This window comes from Arctopsyche grandis, chromosome 11 (assembly GCF_051622035.1).
Source record: "Arctopsyche grandis isolate Sample6627 chromosome 11, ASM5162203v2, whole genome shotgun sequence".
Taxonomy (NCBI): Eukaryota; Metazoa; Arthropoda; class Insecta; order Trichoptera; family Hydropsychidae; genus Arctopsyche; species Arctopsyche grandis.
The window spans coordinates 27864319-27884640 of NC_135365.1; the positions used below are offsets into that span (position 1 = coordinate 27864319).

The 20322-nt window shown below is 34.6% G+C and overlaps 1 protein-coding gene across 1 annotated transcript in view; it reads left to right on the forward strand.

Annotated features, from left to right (window-relative positions):
- The window catches only part of LOC143919224 (uncharacterized), a 196868-nt gene extending 188142 nt beyond the window's left edge, over nt 1-8726 (forward strand). Inside the window, exons 2-3 of the mRNA XM_077441436.1 lie at nt 7381-7700; nt 7969-8726. The gene's annotated coding sequence lies outside the window, so the exon portion shown is untranslated. The remainder of the gene's footprint in view (nt 1-7380; nt 7701-7968) is intronic.
- Nucleotides 8727-20322: the final 11596 nt, after the last annotated feature.

Here is a 20322-nt window from a genome sequence, read left to right on the forward strand (position 1 = left end):
GCTGAAAATATATTGGTAAAACAAGCTAATAATGATGCAGATGTACTGATTATTGAAACAGCAATAGAGCAATTCAATTTGACAAATACAACTATTGTTGTTGGTGAAGATGTAGACTTACTCGTATTACTCACTGCTGGAACTCCAACTGAAAAAACTATTTTCTTTTTAAAACCTGGAAAAGCTCAACATAAATCGGAAATATATTCATCGAAAAGTTTATCTACTTTTGCAAATACGACATCTGCATTATACAGGAGAGGTAAAACAACAGTTTTTAAAATGTTTGAAAAACAAGATTTAGTTCAATATGCTGAAGTTTTTAAAAACAGTAATTCAACTCCACAAGAAGTTATCACCAACGAAATTCGCTTTCTTCTTTCTATGTACGGAGCTCCTAAAAAAACTACCTGCTTAGATAAGTATCGATATGGATGTTTCGTTAAAAACATTCGAAATAAAAAACAAGTGCAATTAGCTTGTCTTCCTCCAACCTCAGCTGCTGCTCATCAACATATTTTTCGGGTATATTACCAAGTTCAAGTGTGGCTTGGTTATCAGCTAGACCCAAAAGACTGGGGTTGCAGTGCTAAATGTGGTTGCAAAAAACTTGGACTGTTTTGTTCTCTCGCAAGTACAAATTGTCAAGGCTGGTCGTGTTCTAAAGTTGAATCACCAACAGTAGAGGATTCGTTTGATATCAACGAGGAGACATGCGATACATCACTTTTTGTGCAATTTACTTACACCCAGAATGAAGAAGAAGAAGAAGAAGAAGAGGAAGATCAAGAAGAAGATCAGGAAGAAGAACAAGAAGAAGTATTTGAAGATTATGAATCAGATGAATAAATTTCTCTACTTTTTTTTAATTTCCATCGCTTTCATCATTTCCAACCCTTGCTAATATATGTTATTATTCAATAGTTTCAAACTAATTAGAATCACAACAGACCTGTGGAATAGGCCTACTGGGGAAACCACGTTAAAAAAATGCGCTAAGTACACTACCTATGAGGTGGCGTGGAAACGTGTACATATTATGACAATTACAATTTCTTGAATCGTTATATCTCAGAAACGGTGGCTCTTAGAAAAAAAAGTATTCATATATTTTTTATAGATAATTCTATGATCTACAATTTTTATATGAAGTAATTTTATGATAAAACTTACCGTTTTGCTGAAAATCACGAAAAACCCATATTTTTGACCTTTGACCACAGGTAAATTTTTTTCCATGTATCAGAACATCAGTTTTGACATATCATTTATAATTATGTTTTGAACAATTTTACTGACTTTCAGCTTGCTGTGAATTTATGTATCTTTGAATGTCTAAATTGGCCGGACATATTAAATAAAAATTTTGCCTCTTATCCGATAGTTTTCATACTTTGCCATATTGCTCATTTTGGTCATCAATATAAATAAAGGTGTCATCCGCCATTACGATGGTGAAAAAAATCGTATTAGACACGTTTGAAAATACTCACGAGATAAGATGATACAGACAAGAACTGCCTGAGGTTAATCGCCCAAAATGTTCGGTCGCATTGTTCGCCTACTGCGATCGCTTTGGCTTCTTCTTGCTGTATATCCGTTTTCGCCATCATCTAGCTATGTCAGATTTTAATTGCTTAAACGCCCTTTTTTTTCATTCTATATTTTATAAAATTTGCTTTATAGGTTCTCATTATCTCTCATATATATTTTTAGTTCACTCAAAGTGCTAAAAAAAAAGTTTTTTAAAAACATACCTCTTCTTTAATTTGTATATAAAATTATTATTTTGAATAAAAACAATAATTTTATTTTACTACCGCCATCTATGTTTAAAACTAAAAAACAAACGATGGATAAACGTCAACGAATATCTCGCCGGGCAGATATCAAACGCGTCTTACACGATATTTTTGCACCATCGTAATGGCGGAAGATCCATTTACTTATGTTGATGACCAAAATGAGCAATATGGCAAAGTATGAAAACGATCGGATAAGAGGCAAACTTTTTCCTGAATTGTAATCGTAAGTGAAACGTAAAGAGGTATGTAATGAAAACGATCGGATAAGAGATAAGGGATATAAAAAATGACCGCTTACACGAAAACCGTGTGAAACGTATAAGAGGTTAGTAAAAATTAATGTTATCGATATCGTTGTTGACCGAAATAACGATCGATATCGCTCTTGTGGCTAAAAGTCGAAAAGCCAAAAGTCAAAAGCCGAAAACGGGAACGGGAACGGGAATTACATGCGTTATTGTGGCGTTGCAACGCATAGCTAGTTTGTATATAAAATTTTTACAATATATAATGAATTAAATAAAATTCAATTAAAAAAAATTGTATTTAAAAGTAACACTAAAAATAAATGTATATAAAAAATTTAATGTTCTAAAATATAAAAATAATTGTAAAATAAAAAAAGATGGTAAAAAACCTTTAAAATTTTTTTACCGCCTTTATATCATTACTAGAGACACATATTTTGAGCTCTTTGCGATTAATGCTTAATTGATGCTAAAATTCGGAATAGATGCTAATAGATGCTAAATTTGTAAAATATGCGAATAGATGCTAAAATAACAAACAAAAGTGAATTTTGCATAAAATTTATAAAATTAAAAGACAATCTTTCTATCACTTTGCCCATTTATTATGTGAAGAAATTGAGGGGATAAAACAGAGCTTGCAGTTTACCATAGACGGTTTTTTTCCTGTTGAAACAAAGCAACTGCTTTTGTCTACTAATGTAAACAAAAGAAGACAGTTGGAGCTGTGTATCCAAAAGGTTGCTCAAAAAAGCGTCTTAAAACTAGAATCGCACTCGATACTAAATGAGACAAATTTATTCCTCCAAAGATTGAGTAAACTATTCAATCCATCTATGGCAGGTACAAAATCTAATATTAATGTTAAAGAAACAGTTTTGTTTTTTAGAAACCTGCCATTGTTTAATGTATTAAGAGGGCTGTACACCTGAAATCTTAATTTTGTTGCCGTTCAATGTATATATTGAATGAATGCGACAATATATATCAATATATATATATATATATATATATATATATATATATATATATATATATATATATATATATATATATATATATATATGTAGAATTGATTTTTAAACGAGCCGAGATAGAGTGTGTGTGGTATGCCTGGGAAAGACCGGATGCGTGTTGTTATGGTCACTTGTTGGAGGACAAGCCCGAAGAGCGTGTACAATAAATAGTTCTGACTTAATCTGCGCGTTTCACTTGGAATCCTTCACATCCGGATCCTATATTTGGGGGCTCGTCCGGGATACCTGAAGACATTTCGAGTGACAGCCAGGAGCGGTCAGGCGACGACGCGGAGTTTTGACAGTTGAGGTTAGGACACGCTATGACATCAAGAGCGCGGACGCGGCGGTCGACAAACTGGGCGACGTCACGACCACGACAAGCGACGCCGACGACGCCAACGACGACGAACAAGACAACGACGCCAACGACGAACAAGACAACGACGCCAACGACGAACAAGACAACGACGCCAACGACGAACAAGACGACGACGCCAACGACGAACAAGACGACGACGATGACGAGAGAAGCAACACACGTAAATTTCCGAGATCTGGAGGTTGGCTTCGGTCTGCCGAAATATAACGGCAGAAATAGCCCTATCGCATCGTGGATTGAGCGCCTTGAAGAGCAAACGCAAACCCTCGGCTGGACGGAGACACAACAGTTGGTGTATGGGCGGATGCTGTGTGAAGGAACTGCCAAGGACTTCTTGGACTCGGAAACGGGCATAATCACGTGGGCGATTCTTAAAGAACGATTGACCAGAGAGTTTGGCCATCAGTTGAATAGTGCGGACGTGCACAGAGAACTGAGGTTAGAGAAAAAGGGAAAAGCGGAAGACAGTTTAAGCTATATTTACAGGATGAAGGGGATTGCAGCCAAGTGTAGTTTTATTGAGGAAGAGGCGATTATCGCGTACATAATTGGTGGACTTGGGTTTGATAAGTATGAAAAAATGACGCTGAGCGGGGCCGGTACAATCAAGGAGCTGAAGACGCGAGTTACGCAGTGCGAGAAAATTAGAGAGGACGACGAACCCAAGGTGGCGGGGCCCGTAAGAAACCGTGAAAACCGAGAAAGAGAGAGACCACAATGTTACAATTGCGGAGGACGTGGACACTTATCAGCCGACTGCAGATTCAAGAAAAGAGGAACCCGCTGTTTCAATTGCAACGAGTTTGGGCACTTATCAGCTCAATGCAAAGGTACCAAAACAAAGACCGTATTGACTATGAAGGAGGATAGGAACCCGAGCGTCGAAAAGGAAGTCAGTATTAACAAAGTCCCTTTAACTGCAATTATAGATACTGGTAGCCAAATAAATGTTATTACTGATTCCACAGCTCGACGACTCGGAGTCCGAATAAACAAAACACTAGCCATAAAAGTGAGCGGTATCGGGGGTGAGGCTTCGACGAAAGGGAGGTTCGCTGCCGAAATCATTGCTGATGACGTCAAATTCATGGCGGAATTCCACGTGATGGACGATAAAAGTATCCCGGGAGCCGTCCTGTTGGGTAGCCCCATCACAGAATCCGTCCTTATGTGCATTGATGGCAACAAAGTAAAATTCTTCAAAAAACCGAACCCTGATAGCACCACCCGTTGTAGATTTAGTAATTGTTTTAGAAACCTGCAAATAGCCGCAACCTCAGAAGTGGATCTGGCACATGTGAGCGACAGAGATGCCAAGGACAGGATCGAACACCTGATCAAGACGTACAAACCTGAGAAGACAGAAACCACAAACATCAAGATGACGATTGTTTTACAATCGGAAAAACCGATATACCAACATCCAAGACGACTTCCGTTCGCTGAAAGGGCAGAAGTAGAAGGACAGGTGAACAAATGGATTCAGCAAGGAATAGTCAGACCAAGCTGCTCGGACTTTGCGAGTCCCGTAGTACTAGTGCGGAAGAAGGACAACACGGCTCGAGTTTGCATAGATTATCGACGACTCAACCGTGAAATCATAAAGGATAGATATCCACTGCCCCTGATTGAGGATCAGCTCGATCAACTTCAAAATGCGAGAGTGTTTAGTACGATAGATCTAAAGAATGGATTTTTCCATGTGGATATCGAAGAAGACAGCCGGAAATACACATCATTCGTAACGCACGAGGGGCAATATGAATTTACAAAGGTACCATTTGGACTATGTAACTCACCATCAGTATTCCAGCGCTTTATTAACCGCATATTCCGATCGCTAACTTGTCGGGGCATTGCTCTAACTTACATGGACGATATCATTATTCCGGCTCCTGATGAACAAGAAGGAATGCAGAGGCTCGAGATGGTAATTGATACTGCTAAGAGATATGGGCTAGAGATCAATTGGAAGAAATGTCAGTTCCTTATGCGACGGGTACAATTTCTAGGCTATATTATAACAAACGGAACCATAAAACCCTCGCCAGAGAAAACCTCAGCTGTAAGGAGGTTTCCGGTACCAACAACGGCTAAACAAGTGCAGAGCTTTTTAGGATTGACTGGCTATTTTAGAAAATTTATCCCGAAATACTCTACTGTTGCTAAACCCATCAGTGACTTGCTACGTACAGGAGTAATTTTCAAATTCGAGGAGAAAGAAGAGGAAGCTTTTAAAACATTGAAGGAACATTTGACTAACGAACCAGTTCTTCGTTTATTTAAACAGGGGTGTAGAATCGAGCTCCACACGGATGCAAGTCAAATCGGGTATGGAGCGGTACTACTGCAGGAGTCTGACGGAGATGGAAAATTGCACCCTGTATACTTTTGGAGTAAGAAAACGTCTCCCGCCGAAGAAAAGTACAGTAGCTACGAATTAGAAGTATTGGCTGTCATCGGAGCTGTGGCAAAGTTCAGGATTTATTTATTGGGCATGAAATTTAAAATTGTCACTGACTGTTCAGCTTTTACCATGACGATGGAGAAAAGAGATTTATCAGCCCGCATCACCAGGTGGGCAATGGCGCTGGGAGAATACGATTATGAAATGGAACATAGACCGGGAGAGCGTATGAAACATGTAGATGCTCTGAGCCGATTCCCGGTATTGTGCATCACAAATAACGGAGTCACCGCACGTTTGAAAGTGGCGCAGCAGGAGGACGAACACCTCGTGACCATTCGAGAAATACTCAAAGAAAGCAACGTGCCGCATGAGTCTTACTTTCTTAGGAACGACATTATATACAAATACGCCGATGGCAAAGAATTAATTTGCGTACCAGAAGTCATGCAGAAGGAGATTATTAAGAACGCACATAATGTCGGTCATTTCGCAGTGAAGAAAGTAGAGGATGTCATACAAAGGGAATTTTATATCCCGAAATTGAAAGACAAGATCGAAACTTGTATAAAAAATTGCGTTCCATGTATACTGGCCAACAAGAAGTTGGGAAAGCAGGAGGGATTACTACATCCGATATCTAAGGGAGAAAGTCCCTTGGGAACATATCACATTGATCATCTGGGGCCATTACCGTCGACAGCAAAGAGCTATAATTACATACTAGCAATCATCGACGGTTTTACTAAATTCACGTGGCTGTATCCAACTAAGACGACAACGACAAAAGAAGTGTTGGATAAATTAATGATACAGCAGAGAACGTTCGGGAATCCATCGCGCATTATCAGTGACCGAGGAACGGCTTTTACGTCAAAGGATTTTGAAAATTATTGTACCGAAGAAGGGATCGAACATACACTTATCACCACTGGAGTTCCAAGAGGAAATGGTCAGGTGGAGAGGGTTCACCGCACTGTTATTTCCATTTTATCCAAGGTTAGTATTGAGGCACCAAAAGCCTGGTATAAACATGTCGACGCCGCACAAAGGGTTTTAAATTCCACACTTCATCGCAGCATCGGGATGACTCCTTTCGAGTTGATGACTGGAGTCCAGATGAAGTCTAAAGAAGAATTGAGATTGCGAGAACTGTTGGAAGAAGAAGCGATCGAAGAATTTGTTCAAAATCGAGACCATCTAAGGGACGCTGGTAGAAGACAATTGCTGCATGTGCAGGATGAAAACCGGAGAACCTACAATAGAACACGGAAACAGGCGCGGACATACGCCGTTGGTGACTTGGTGGCGATCAAGAGTACCCAGTTTGGAACGGGATTGAAGCTATATAGAAACTACCTAGGCCCATATGAGGTCGCTCGGGTTAAAGCACATGAACGATATGGAGTCCGGAAGGTCGGTACATTCAATGGACCGCAACTCACCTCCTCTTGTGCTGAGTACATGAAGCCGTGGTCGAAAGAAATGTAATTCGAAGCTGTTATATAGAGATAAGTTTTAGAGATATAAGATAAGTTGAAGTATGGCCGAGATACGAAGAATGTTTTATGTTATTTAAGATTATGTTTTAAGTTGTACCGAGGGAAGTGAAGTGTGCGTTAGTGAACTATAGAAGTGGAATACACGGAGGGGTTTTTAGTTAAGCCTTAATTGTTTTATTGCTTATTCTAGTATTTTTGGGAAGTGCTTTGTATATTGAATCATGTTTTAATTTGGTTACATGCTTAGAAGAATATAAGATAACTGTATTGAAATGTAATTCTAGTAATGTTTTAAAATGTGATTGTTTCTGGTGTAAAGATTTAACCTGTCATTGTAAAGGTATTGATTTTAATGTTTCATTGCTAATTCTAGTAATGTTTTAAAATGTGATTGTTTCCGATGTAAAGATTTAACCTGTCATTGTAAAGGTATTGATTTTAATGTTTTATTGCTAATTCTAGTAATGTTTTAAAATGTGATTGTTTCCGATGTAAAGATTTAACTTGTCATTGTAAAGGTATTGATTTTAAATGTTTTATTACTAATTCTAGTAATGTTTTAAAATGTGATTGTTTCCGGGGTAAAAATTTAACTTGTCATTATAAAGGTATTGATTTTAATGTTTTGTATTGCTTGTAATAACTTTAAATTGTAATTGTGATTCCTTTCTGTTTTGTATTGCTTGAAATAATTTAAAATTGTAATTGTGATGATTTATGTGTAACTTTAATTGTGATGATTTATGTGTAACTTTATTGAAGATTGAATTTTGTTGAAATGAAAAATTGATTTGTAGTGAAATGTGTAACGATTAATTTGTTATAATTGTAATTGTTATGTAAATTGTAAAATGATTGATGTATAAGTGTATTGAAATGTAGTTGTGATGATGATTGTAATTGTGATTTAAATTGTAATTGTGACAATTGAAAGCATGTTTAGAAGAATATAAGATGATTTTATGGAATGGAAGATTAAACATTGTTGAGGATGATAGAGGAAATGTTTTAAAAGAATGTAAGATGATACATTGTATAGAGTGGAAAATGAAATGTAAAAGAATGTGAGATGAAACATTGTTGAGGATGATAGAGGAAATGTTTTAAAAGAATGTAAGATGATACATTGTATAGAGTAGAAGATGAAATGTAAAAGAATGTGAGATGAAATGCTGTAAAAATATAAAAGACGAAGAATGTCATCCGAGGGCGAATGACAGTCAGGAATGACCGAATGTAGAATTGATTTTTAAACAAGCCGAGATAGAGTGTGTGTGGTATGCCTGGGAAAGACCGGATGCGTGTTGTTATGGTCACTTGTTGGAGGACAAGCCCGAAGAGCGTGTACAATAAATAGTTCTGACTTAATCTGCGCGTTTCACTTGGAATCCTTCACATCCGGATCCTATATATATATATATATATATATATCATCATCATCATTTACAGCCATTCGCCATCCACTGCTGGATGAAGGCCTCTCCAACACGCTTCCACTCGTCTCTGTTTTGCGCAACACTCATCCATCTCATTCCGCACATTTTCCTAATTTCGTTCACCCATCTTCCTTGCGGTCTTCCTTTTACTCTTTTGCCTTCTCTCGGGTACCATTCAAGCACTTCTTTTGTCCACCTTTCGTCCATCCTCCTAGCTACGTGACCCGCCCATTGCCATTTCAATCTCACTCTATCCACTATGTCCACTACCCTTGTCATATTTCTCACCCACGTGTTCCGCTTTCTGTCTTTCCTCGTTATGCCAAGCATACAGCGTTCCATACTTCTTTGAGTGCATTGGATTTTATTTAGCATCTTGGCGTTCAGTGTCCAAGTTTCACATCCATACGTCATCACTGGCAAAACGCATTGATCAAAGATCTTTTTCTTCAGGCAGAGTGGCATTTTTGATTTAAAAACAGCATTCATCCGTCCAAATGCACTCCATCCTAATTTCATACGTCTCTTTATCTCTTCATTTTTACTACCAGACATGTCAATTATTTGACCTAAATATAAATAATTATTTACTACTTCTACTGGTTTATCATCTAAGGGGATGCTATCAGGCATGCAATAACTATTGAACATCAGTTTAGTCTTATCTACGTTAATTTTTAATCCTACTTTTCTACTCTCCTTGTCCAGCTGTGTTAGTCTGATAAGTAAGTCAGCTGAATCACGAGCTACTAAAACTATATCGTCTGCGAACCGAAGGTGACTCAAAAAGCGACCATTGATGCTTACTCCGGCTGTATCCCAATCCAAGTTCCTGAAAACTCCCTCAAGCACCGCATTGAATAACTTGGGCGAGATTGTATCTCCTTGTCTTACTCCTTTTCCTATGCTAAATCTATCTGTACCTGAGAAAATTTTAACCGAAGCTGTGGCATTCTTATATATTGCAGCTAACAGTCCCACATAGGGTTCCGGCACTCCCTGTGTTTGTAGAGCGTTAAGTACTGCATTATGACTAACTGTATCGAAGGCTTTCTCATAATCGACGAAACCTAGGCACAATGGCCGTTGATATTCGTTGGCGCGCTCGATTAGTTCGCCAACTACTTGGAGGTGGTCCATTGTGCTGAAATTTGCCCTAAACCCTGCCTGCTCTATAGGTTGGTTCTCGTCGAGGATATTAATTAGGGGGGGGCCGCCACATTTTAGTAAGTCAATGGGAATATTATCTTCCCCTGGGGTTTTACCGTTTTTTGCAGTTTTTAGCGCGGCCTCTACTTCGCTAGGCAATACTGCAGGAACCCTTTGGCCGTGTGTCGATTCCGGAGCGGGAAATTGACCGTTGTTGTTCTCGTAAAGTTTTGCATAGAACGTATAAACTTTGTCTATGATCTCTTCTCTATTCCTAATTATTACTCCGCTCTCTGATCTGATTGCGATCATTTGGTTTTTGCCTAAGAAAAGATCTTGTTTGCACTTTTTCAGGCTACGGTTATTCTTAATGGTATTTTCTATTAGCTTGCTGTTAAAATCCCTGACATCCCTGACTATTCTCTTCTTAATTTCCTTATTTACTAGATTGTATTCTTGCTTATTATTATCCCTATCTAACTTCCTTTTATGCTTAATTAGATTTTTGGTTTCATCTGAAATTTTACTTAGCTTAATCTGTTTCCTGAGTCCAACTAATTTCTTACCTGTTGAGGCTAGAACCGAACTTATTACAGTGTTCAATTCCTCGATGTCTGCTTCTGGGTTTAATTTCCCGTATCGATTTCCAAGTTCGAGTTCGAATTCCTTTTTCCTAGACCTTAGTTGAGCGAAATCTGGAGAGTTACTGCATCCTTTTATTAATTTCCTACGTTCGCAATTTGTATTAATGGCCATCCTGGCACGGACTAATCTGTGATCGCTACCTATATCTACTTTACTTAAAACACTAACGTCTTTAACGGAGTGCAGGGCATTTGTTAGGATGAAATCGATTTCGTTTCTGTCTCCTTTAGGACTCTCCCAAGTCCACTTATTGTTGGTGTTTTTCCTGAAAAATGAATTAGTGATAAAGAGCCTGTTGTGTTCTGCGAATTCTATGAGGCGATCGCCTCTGTCGTTTCTTTGGCCGGTACCAAAATTGCCTACTGCTCTTTCTGTGTTTGCCTTTTGTCCTATTTTTGCGTTAAAGTCGCCCATGATTATTTTAAAGTGGTGGCGGCTATTATCGTATGCGCCCTGTAGTTTTTCGTAGAAGTCTTCTATTTCCTCGTCTGGGTGGCTAGATGTGGGGGCGTACACTTGGAAGATTTGACAAGTGTACCTGCTCGAGATTCTTAATACCACATAGCATATACGTTCCGATATGTCGTTTATTTCTATAATATTTCTTTCTATTCTCTTATTGATAAGAAACCCTACTCCTCCTATTCTACCATTTGGTAGCCCTCTCCAGTAGAGACAGTTACCACTTTTTAGGATTATTTGGTTTTCCTGTTTTCGTCTTACTTCGCTAAGTCCTACTAAATCCCATTTGATACTTTCTAATTCATTCTCTAATGCAAGCACACTTCCTTCACTCGATAACGTTCTTAAATTGTACGTGGCTAAATACAGGTTTCTATTAGCTAAGCTATCATCCATCGTCACTCTTACCTTGTTGGAGGTTTGGATATTATTTTTCTCGCATTTATCCAAGATGTGTTGAGAAAAAGGCGGTACTTGAGAGAGATTTCCATTCGAGGAGTGAGTTCTTACCGCCATAGACTCTTCTCTGTGGTCAGCTTTGACAGATAGTCATCCTAGGTATCACTTGGATCACTTATGGGTTATTACATGCCATTTAACAGGGTTTCTTTGTAAGTGAAAGTAGTTAGTTATGATAATAATAGATTAGCAATTGTTATACTACTTTTTTACAGATCTTTATCGTGAGACGCCTCTTTGGAGACAACGGATTTATATATGTGTGAGTGCGGTTTGCAATTTAATATTTTAATAATAAATTTAGTAAAGAATATAAAATTACACGAATTACTTTGATATAATTTAAATATGAAAAAGAACTGATAGACAGTTGGGAAACACTGTTTCTGCTTGTTATTAAATAAAGTTCGTTAAAAATTTTGCTGGAAGCAATTATGTGGAAGATTTATTGCTTCTGTGGGACAAACTATTGACTGACGGGAAAGGACCTTATTTTTTTTTGTATTCAGGTAGGGAGATATTACGAATATACCCCGGCCGTATTGACTTTGCACAGATTTTAGACACAAAAAAAAACCTAATATGACAAAATTTTACGAATTCACTGATATAAATACGCTTTACGACCGATCTGCTGATTATTTTTACACTTAAATTATACTAGGATGCAATTAGTAAAATAAGTGAGTGGATGGTTAAGTTTTTAGATTTAATTTCGTGCAATAGCCGGGTTTAAGCGAGTAGTAGCAGGGAGAACGCAGAAGCACGTCTTCCCCGCATGACACGATAGACCGAACTCATATATATATATATATATATATATATATATATATATATATATATATATATATATATATATATATATATATATATATATATATATATATATATATATATATATATATATATATATATATATATATATATATATATATATATATATATATATATATATATATATATATATATATATATATATATATATATATATATATATATATATATATATATATATTAAGTGAATGCGACAGTTGCGCTTCGACCAGATAATACGTATTTTAAATTGACAAAATCGAGGTTTCCTATTCTCCTATTTTCTCCTCCAAAACTAGATCAATTTTTAAAAAACATTTATCATCGGTATGAGAAAGATATTTTCTGTACCGTTAAATAAGCACGCTGGACTCTTTTCGTGGGTGTAAAAAAAGAGGCGATTTTATAGACGTTTGGCGGCTCCTAGCTCCTATAAAAAATAACTAATCAAAAAAATGAAACGATAGATACATCCCAATGGTGGATATCCATAGCATATTAAAAAATAATTTCTCTAGTGCCATAATTGCGGAAGGGAGAAGTGTAATACGTTTGTATGGACAAGGCGCTGGTGTCCAACCCTCTTAACAGAGGCTCAGTGTTTGGAAGGATATCAGCACTTTTTTGGATAATTAATAAAGAATATAAAAAGTGAATCCACGCAGATATATTGCTATTATTGATGGCAACAAAAACGAAATATGAAGAGTTTGGTTGTGCAGTTCTAAAATCTATTTGGTGTCCCGTCAATAGTGTGGATGCTGAAAGGTATTTTAGTAAATACAATATACATACATAATTGTTACCGATCGTTGCACGAATCTCAAAAAAGAATCTGTAGAAGTATGCTCCATGATGAGTTTTAATAAATTTTAATTGGTATTATATTTTTATATTCATATTTTTTGTCTTTGTATTTTTATATTGTGTTTTTTTCATCGTAATTTTAATTCCAAAACATTTTTGAATTTTTCTATTATTTTTTAATTGTTTAGTTGTCTTTAAATTGTATATATTAATATAAATTTGATTAAAATTAAACTCTTCATAAAAAAAGATGCTAAAATTGAACATTTTTAATGCTCTAAAACGCTAAAATGCTAAAATTGACAAAAATACTTGTCTCTAATCATTACCAAACCTCTTAGTCATATATTTAATTACATTAGCTTAAGCCGGGATCATAATTTTGATTGAAATCCCAATCATTGAAATCTTTTTGATTGAAATTCTTATCAATAAATACCACACATTTTATATATTTATAGATTATATTGTTGTACATTTGATGTTGAAATATTATTTAAATTACATTTTTATTTTATTTAATAATTATATTTTATATTTTAGTACATTAGGTTTTTTATATACATTAATTTTTAGTATTACAGAATTTTATTTAATTATTTATAAATTGTAATAACCGTGCGTATAGCGGTCGGTATAATTTGACTTTTATTTTATGTAAATTTTGACTTCGTGTTTTGAAATATTTACATAAATAAAATTTTAATATAAAATACGTAAGTTATTGATATTATTAATTTATTTGTGAAATACGTATGTGTCTTATTAATGAAATTTCATATTTTTTAGACGATAAAAGTCAACGTCATGTTATGGACAGCAAAACTTACAGTAGGTAGTAATATTAAAGACCTAGCATTGAATTATATTATATTTATATTATACTAGTTGCTTTACCCGGCTTCGCTCAATATTTGTAATATAAACAGCTTAAACATGGCGAATCTAACAATAAATAGTAATTTGTTTTTTTACTAACCTCTTCCTACTTTCACTTGCGATCACTATTAAGCAAAAATTTTGGCTCTTATCCGATCGTCTTAATACTTTGCCATTTTGCTCATTTTGGTCATCAATATAAGTGGAAGTGTCATCCGCCATTACGATGGTGAAAACATATCGGTTTAGACACGTTTGAAAATACTTGCTCGTATTTCTGGCCTTGTCAGATTTTAATAGTTTAAACGCCTACACTTTTTTCTTTTTTCACTCTATATTTTATAAAATTTGCTTTATAGGTTCTCATTATTTCTCATATATATTTTTAGTTCACTCAGTGTTAAAAATGAATGTTTATCGATATCGTTGTCGATCGATATCGCTCTTATGCCCAAGCGTTTCGTCACTTGACTTGAACAGTTCCAGGTTAGACTTTCGATAAACGTCACTTGACTAGTAAATTGAGTTGGAAAGTCACGTTTTTATTTTGAACTTTTTGCAATAACAACGAGACCAACTCATTAACTTTATTAGTAATACCTTTGAATTCTAAAGCATTCGTAAAAATATCAGAGCTGTCATAATTCAACTACTTTATTACAACTGGCGCACATTGATGAACATTTTAATTACTTAATCAGGTTATATGTAAGTTACTTATATGTAACAATGTTACTTAATCAGATTACTTCATACAGGTTTATTTCGACGTCTTCATAATATTTAAATACTATTTTGCCCTGAAAATAGTTTTATTTTTAGTTATAATTAGTTATCAGATGATTGAAAAGTTCAACTCCGGTCATAGGGCCATTATATTATTAGATTATGTTCACATGACCAATTAGTAGATTCAACTAGAAGCATGGATAACATCGACATGGATAAAATCATCCCATCTAATATCAACAAGACAGGTGGCTTACTGAAGACTTTGAATATATTTGTAGGTGCCAAAATAATGTTACGATCCAACATGTGATATGACGGCTTTATATTTCATTTATAGTCCTTTTAATTGTAATTAATTGTCCAGGGAGGCGCATTGGGGTCTTCCTGTCAAGCCTTCCTGGTATATATCTACTTAAAAAATAAAATAAAATTATAGAGTTAAAAAATAAATAATTAAATCAAAATAAAGAAATTATTTTACGTCCTTACAATGTTACAACACATTAGACGAATGCGACAGCATGCTCGATTCTTGTAAGTCTCACACTATATCGAGTCGACTATAGTATATATGCTTTTCGAACATAGGGCCACAGGTTCTGCTTTCCCACTGGTTGCTGCTGGCCAGACCTTGGTTTATGGAACAAATTTACCTTTGAGAATACAAAATTTCCGGCTCCCGATTGAATTTTGTAGTGAGTTTCAGACTTAGTTTCAAATAATTGATTTTTTTTTTCTTGAAATTTTTAATAATTATAAATATATGCACATTCGATGACGTTAAATTATAATATTTAATCAAAATTTTAGTTGGGCCCTTCCTCTAAGTTATATCTATAATACATAGGTAAAAAAAATAGTAGTACATTTATACTGTGGGTACAATCTATTGAACAAAGTGTACCTAGAACTCTTTGGAGAGCCAGGAAATTGAGTTATCTCTAACTGGGGTGACTACTATAATTCGATAACGAAACATCGCCAAAAAGGAAGCCCAAAGCGTCTAAATTGTGTTAATATTGCCAAATGAGAAAAGCATACAGAGATAATTTCGCTTTTTCATTTAATTAGAATGCAATAAAATAAAATAAAACAACATAATCAATCGAACGCCCACACACATTAATTAATTCAATATACTAATTTATGTGTATCGGATTCAAATTATACAAAGAATTCATTCATTAAGTATCCGAGAGTGAATTTGATCCGCTTTAATTAATACTCTGCTATACGATTCAAGCACTTCTAACGGAATTGCGTTACACAAGTCTCGAGCATTTTCCAAAATCAGTGTATTGTAAATTTGTATGTAGAACCGTATTATAAATTCATATACATATGTTCAGATAAATCACATTGTATAAATGAACGTATTTTTTCTTAATAAAACTACTTGAGCATTTTTAGCATTCGCAACTTCACATACACGTTTATGTTACGGCGAATGTGCTTTTTTTCTACTATTATTAATAACCAGTTAATATGACTAATGATATGTGTAAGAAAAGAGGGCCAGTTAATTAATTTAAAATTAAATGAGCTAAGTTTAGTTTAAAATGTATAGTAATTTGTCACTAAACATAAACTAGGGATCGGGGAAGAGGATTTGGCTATTGTTTTTTTCGTAAAAAAAAACGTTTTTAAAGCTTTTTGGTGTCTTGCTTTGAACAGTGTTACAAAGGTGTATTGTTATTTAAAATTATCCGATGCTTATTTATCACATTTATGTTTCTTATGAATAATCACAGGATTTATATTATTATTTACTATAAATATACACATACATAAAAAAACTTAATAAATTAAATGACAGTCAACAAGAGTATATGTATGTACATATATGTACACATATTGATGATTAAGTTGCCAACTCTAAGTATTCTATGTAGACTTTTCTACATATATACAAGTTTCTTGTTGAGTCTCAGCTACGAAATTTTTCGCAATTAGAGACACTACGACAAATTTTGCAACACAGATCATTAGATCAACAGACATCTCTCAATCTTTTCGCGTAGATTATTTATTTTAAACAAAAAAATCTTTCCAAAAAGACACTGAACATTGTCATTGCATATTAAATAATATTTTGAGCTCTTGAAAGACAGCAAAAATTAAAGATAGGATTACTAGACTGATCGTCTTTTGTACTATAGACAAGTTGCTCATCGTTGAAAAACAGTTCATTATTCAAAAAGAATGACCGAAAAATCGCTATAGACGTATCTGGCATTTTTTTTGTATATATATGTACATCAATGACTCAGAGATGCGTTATAAATTATGCAATATTACGTTTACAGTAAATCAAAGTTTTATTGATGTGATTAAAAACAAGTGTGTGGTATCAAGAGTATTGATCAATTTATATAACATTTATGTTGATAATTTATAACTATATATAAAATCATTCGTTTATCATTATTTGCAATGTGTAGATATGTACGTTTATCATTATTTGCAATGTGTAGATATGTACGTTTAAAAAAATAAACAGATATAAACACCGATAACCACATAGATTTGCCTAAACGAGTGAACTTACAGAGTTTTAAATCGGATATGAACAAGGTGAAAGTTTTATTTAACTTGTTGAACAGTTGAAAAAAACACACACACATGTTTGGATGTACATTTGTGTACAACGTGCGATGAAAAAAAGTTTAAAAAAAATATATAAAACCGGGAAAGCGGTAATAAATCGCGAGGATCCCGAGGGAACCGGTCTGTCGCCGCCCGGAGGCAACAGCCGCCAAAAGTTATATCCAGAACTTGACTGCGGTTTATTTTTATTTGTATAATTTTTCATTTCTTTGTACCGCTCGGAAAAGCCACCCGGGAAATGAGAAAAGCCCGATAGGCGCGGTCGGATTTGCGAGCGGCGTTTACGCGCGCGAAACTGATGGGCTTATTACAACCCCCTGGTCGGATAATGTGCGGTTTGAGAATCGCAGGAAATTGTCGAAAAGAATATACGTTGAATCTGCAGCCTCCATGTCTCTGACCTGAATCTCTTCAATTGTTTTTTTTTTCAACCGATTTTACGTTCAATTTGGCATCTATTGAGACATTGCAAAATAAATGCATTAATCTCATACAAAAATTATAATATATAAATAATTCTAGACCAAATTATAAGTACACATAGTATATAACCAGCAGCTTGGATTAGTGATTAACATAGTATGCTTCCGAGAGGAGTGGTCACGGTTCGATTCCCACTAGAAGCTGTTAGTCAGATCTTGGTTTGTGATCGTTTCCTTTCAGAACTTTCAAATTCATCTGATTTTCATTGAAATTCCTTTAAATTGACATTTCCTATCCAATCTCTCTTGCAAGTCATTCAGTGTCTTGAGGTTTGCCAGTTTCTGTAATAAAATGCTGTAAGAATGTCTCCATAGTTGTCAATGTGGATGATGTTTGTATGAATTAGCATTGTATAATAAGCTTATTGTAAAAAACTAAATGTAAGTAAGCTTATTGTAAATCATATTAACAATTAGATACAACATAACTTCTTATTGAATACTTATCTCGCAGATAAAATTCAGTGAAGAGATACACTTTTAGCAGTGAAATGTCAGATCTGACATATTTGGCCAAAAATCAATATATGTATATATCGTGTATTATATTACATGAAGCCAGACGCCAAATTTGAAATTTATATATATATATATATATATATATATATATATATATATATATATATATATATATATATATATATATATATATATATATATACATATGAGAGTTAAAACTATAAATATTTATATATTAGAGATAACGAGAACCTATAGAGCAAATTTTATAAAATATAGAGTGAATTATAGGCGTTTAAACAATTAAAATCTGATATGGCCATATCACGGCGAAAAGGTTGAAGATTGATTATAGTAGCTTGCCGTCACCGTCATAGACGTCACCGTACACAAAATTGTGGATATTTGATACGCATTGTATACAATATTTTATCTCCAACGTAATGGCAGACGATACATTAACGTATATTGATGACCAAAATGAGCAATATGGCAAAGTATGAAAACGATCGGATAAGAGATAAGAGATATGTAAAAATGGTTGTATTAATTGTTTGTATATGTACATAGTTGTAAACTCGTCACTTTGAAACGATCTGTAGAGGCGAGTGTATATGTTCGATTGAAATAAAATGATATAAAAATACTGTTTGTATAAAAATACAATTTTTAAAATGATTCAATACAAAATATTCAATAGGATCATTCATAAAAATTGCTATGTTATCTGTATCTTAATATATCTACTATACATATATAATTGATTCATTTTTGTTTAGTTTATAAAATTACTTAATTTCGCTTATTAGATCTAACCATTATGACTAAATCACAATGCAAATTCATGTTTCATAAACGAAAGCATTTACTATTACTGTTAAATTTTACTTCATACTTGAGACTTTATACTTCACACAAAAAAAATAGAAAGCGAGCTAATATTGTAGGTATACATATGTAAAACATTTTATTTTTCTCATTTTTGACCTGAAATTTCTAATGAAATGGTTCTAGATTTTGTGAACCTAAATTTTGTAATTTGATAAGTGATATTTCAGTTTATTGTGCTTTGCATCCAGCCAAGTAAGATTAAAAGTCTACAAAATTCAAACTTAGATCGTATTCATTGCAAAAAAACATCCTGTTCTTATTCTATATCTATACTGTGAAAAGTTGTTTCCCATTTTCTGCAAAAAATTTCTGGATCCATTACGTAAGACGGCTTAAATTTGACTAAAGATAAACAATCATAAATGAAACTGATTTCATCTTGAAAATTTCCACCGATTTTTTTTACCAAATACAATCAAAACCTACCATAAAAATCGTAGAAACACTAAAAAATATCCAATTTTCACCAATATTTCAATCTATAACCAAACTCAATGTACAAATATTTCAATCTACATATAACCAAACTCAATGTGACATTGGAATTATGTAATCAATTATATAATTTAAATAAATTCAATAAAATTTGAAACACTCCTTTCAGCAACCGTTCATTTCGAACGACCCACACATCATTAACTAAAAGGTTAACGTTTAAAACCCAACGTACGGTGTATCGTCTCGAGTAAATAACCCAAGACGGTCCTTCACATTTGGGCTGAAGGGGAGGGGGATCATAAGGATTATATTACCGGGTTATAAACGGAATGTTTACGAAATTCGATAACCTTAACATTCGGCTTTACGAGGCCGCAAGAACAAAGGCCATTCAACCGCTAAATAATAATGAATCGGTGCGATTTTCGCGCACGTTGTGCTAACGGCCCGGTTGTGCGCGATAAAGAGCCAAAGCCCTGTCTATCCTATACTTACATATATTTGTAGACGTGTGTGTATGTTTTGATTGCTAATTAACCCTTTCGCCGCTTTCTCTCTGAATGTTTGATGTGTGTATATTTCGCGAAACGTTTCGTTTGATTTCGACACGACGACTACGACGAGTTTGCGAAAGGCTGGTGTTTAAATTATAAACACACGTCGTGTAAGTTTGAAGATTCGCTCGAATCGTCAGCAATTATTG